This window comes from Trichechus manatus, unplaced genomic scaffold (genome assembly GCF_000243295.1).
Source record: "Trichechus manatus latirostris isolate Lorelei unplaced genomic scaffold, TriManLat1.0 scaffold00034, whole genome shotgun sequence".
NCBI lineage: Eukaryota > Metazoa > Chordata > Mammalia > Sirenia > Trichechidae > Trichechus > Trichechus manatus.
The window spans coordinates 13,474,059-13,477,074 of record NW_004443970.1 but is presented as its reverse complement, the minus strand read 5'-3'; positions in this window follow the sequence as shown (position 1 = coordinate 13,477,074).

Sequence of the window (3,016 nt, the reverse complement as noted above, 5' to 3'; positions counted from 1 at the left end):
CTCAAGATCCCATTACTTGGAGGCAGGGCCAAGATGGCGGAGGAGTCAGATGCTTCCAGTGGACCCTCTTATAACAAAAACCCAAAAAAAACAAGTGAATCAACTATATAGGACAACCTAGGAACCCTGAACATCTAAGTAAAAGGTGAGGAACCAGACTGAGTGGCAGGGGGAGGGAGAGACAGTTTGGAAGCAGCGAGGAGTTGCCAGACTTGACCAGGTGAGAGCCTAAGCCCTTCAGACCTGAGCAGCTCATGGGTGAGTGGTGAGGCAGGCAAGCACCAGTGCTCGGGAGGCGTGTTTTCCACAACGGGGTGAGCTGCGGTGCCAGAGAGTCTACTCGGCCACCAAGAACCAGTGAGAAGCAGCCCTCGATCGGTGAAAGATAAGTACTTGCGTTTGGTCTACCGTGCAGATCAAAAACAACCCCCTTAGGGAAAAACCACTCTCTCATTTACCTCCTTGCTCCCTGCCCTGCACTCGGTCCCCGGACTGGCTTCAGCAATTGCCAAGTCCCCTGGGCCAGAAGTAGGATCTGTCACTCGCCCTGAGCCATTCTCCCGGCCTTGGAGAGTGAACAAACTAACAAAGAGGGGAAAAAATAAACTGCCGGCTCCCCTAAGCCAGGAACCCAGGGAAGGCACAGCTCCTTCACCTAGGCACAGGCATAAGGGATCCGCGGACCTTCCCCCTGCATAGACTTGTGTGGGGCCATTTCAACAGCATAGGCACTCATTACACAGTACAACAGGGTATATACCTGAAGTCTAACTTGAACTGTTTCAGCTGTGAAGTGGCAGGTTTGTGACATTTGACACTGCTCTGCCCATTAAGCAGGGTCTTCACTTACCCACATCAGGGACCTCAGGACTGGTGGCCACACCCACACCACCTAGCCACCTGCGATAGGGGCCCAAGAATAAGAGGTGTCCCCCAGTCCTTACAGCCAACAGCACTGGGTGCTCATAGTCAGCTGCAAAACCCACCCACCTACATGCTGCAGAGAACAGGGACTTGCCTTCCTCCTGGACACTCAGGGGTGGCCATCAGCCGCTGGCCTTGCTCAGAGTGTGTCCCCCTGCTGCAGCCAGATGCCTGTGCCTACATCAATCACCCATGCCTGTCTAGGACTGTAACTGAGAGTCAACACCACACATTTGGTAGCTATCTACCTGGGCACCTGAGCTGAATCCAAACAGGAGGAGTGGGTGGACTCCTGAGCTCACATGCCTGGTAACAGATCTAACCACCTGGTAACAGGACATTAGAGCTTCAAAGATGCTAATAATACCTCATACGAGCAGCCTATTTGGGCATATAAAAAAAAAAACCAAGAAGCTAGGACACAGTAAGCAAACATAAAATAAATAAATATAATAACTTATTGATGGCTCAGAGACAACAGTCAATATCAAATCACATAAAAAGGCAATATGTGATGGCTTCAGCAAGTTCCCAAAATAAAGAATCTAGAAATTTTCCAGAGGAGGAAAATTTCTTGGAATTACCGGAGGCAGAATACAAAAGATTAATATATAGAACTCTTCAAGAAATCAGGAAGGAAATTAATCAAAATGCAGGACATGTAGTAGAGGAAATTAAAAAGATTAGAGAAGAGCATAATGACAAACTTAACAGGCGGCAAGAATCCATAGAGAGACAGCAATCAGCAATCCAGAAGATTAACAATAAAATTTCAGAATTAGAACTCAGTAGAAAGTCATAGGAGCAGAATTGAGTCAGTGGAAGTCAGAATTAGTGAGATTGAAGATAAAGCACTTGACACCAACTTATTTGAGGAAAAATCAGATAAAAGGATTTAAAAAATGAAGAAACCCTAAGAATTATGTGGGATTCTATCAAGAGGAATAACCTATGAGTGATTGGAGTACCAGAACGGGCAGAGGGGAGGGATAACAGAAAATACAGAGAGAATTGTTGAAGATTTATTGGCAGAAAACTTCCCTGATATTGTAAAACATGACAAGATATCTATCCAAGATGCTCATAAAACCCCACATAAGGTAGATCCCAAAAGAAAGTCACCAAGATATATTATAATCAAACTTGCCAAAACCAAAGATAAAGAGAGAATTTTAAGAGCAGCTAGGGATAAATGAAAAGCCATCTATGAAGGACAGCCAATAAGAATAAACTCAGATTTCTTAGCAGAAACCATGCAGGCAAGAAGGCAATGGGATGACATATATAAAGCCTTGAAGGAAAACAACTGCCAGCCAAGAATTATACGTCCAGCAAAACTGTCTCTCAAATATGATGGTGAAATTAGGGCATTTCCAGATAAACAGAAGTTTGGGGAATTTGCAAAAGCCAAACCAAAATTACAAGAAATACTAAATGGAGTACTCTGGTTAGAAAATCAATAACATCAGATAACAACCCAAGACTAGAACACAGGACAGAGTAACCAGATACCAATCAAGATAGGAAAGTCACAAAAATAAATCAAAGCTAAAACAATTAAACTAGGAAACAGATGTCAATATGTAAAAGATGACAACATTAAAACAAAAAAGAAGGCCTTAAAAAATGAACATATAGTTTTTTCATATGGAGAGGAAGTCAAGGCGATATAAAGAAAGAAAAGACTGGTATAAACTTAGAAAAATAGCGGTAAATATTAAGGTAACCACAAAGGAAACTAACAATCCTACAAGTCAAAATAAAAAGCTAGAAAAATATAAAGACTCAGCAAACACAAAAGCAACAACAATGAAAAAGATGAAAAGAAAATACATAAAGAAAAGCGACTCAGCACAGAAAATTAAGTGGAGCAAAGATGCTTTCAACAACACACAAAAAAAGACATCAAAATGACAGCACTAAACTCATACCTATCAATAATTATGCTGAATGTAAATGTTCTAAATGCACTAATAAAAAGACAGAGAATGGCAGATTGCATAAAAAACATGATCCGTCTATATTTTCTCTACAAGAGACATACCTTAGACTTAGAGACACAAACAAACTAAAACTCAAAGGATGGAAAAAA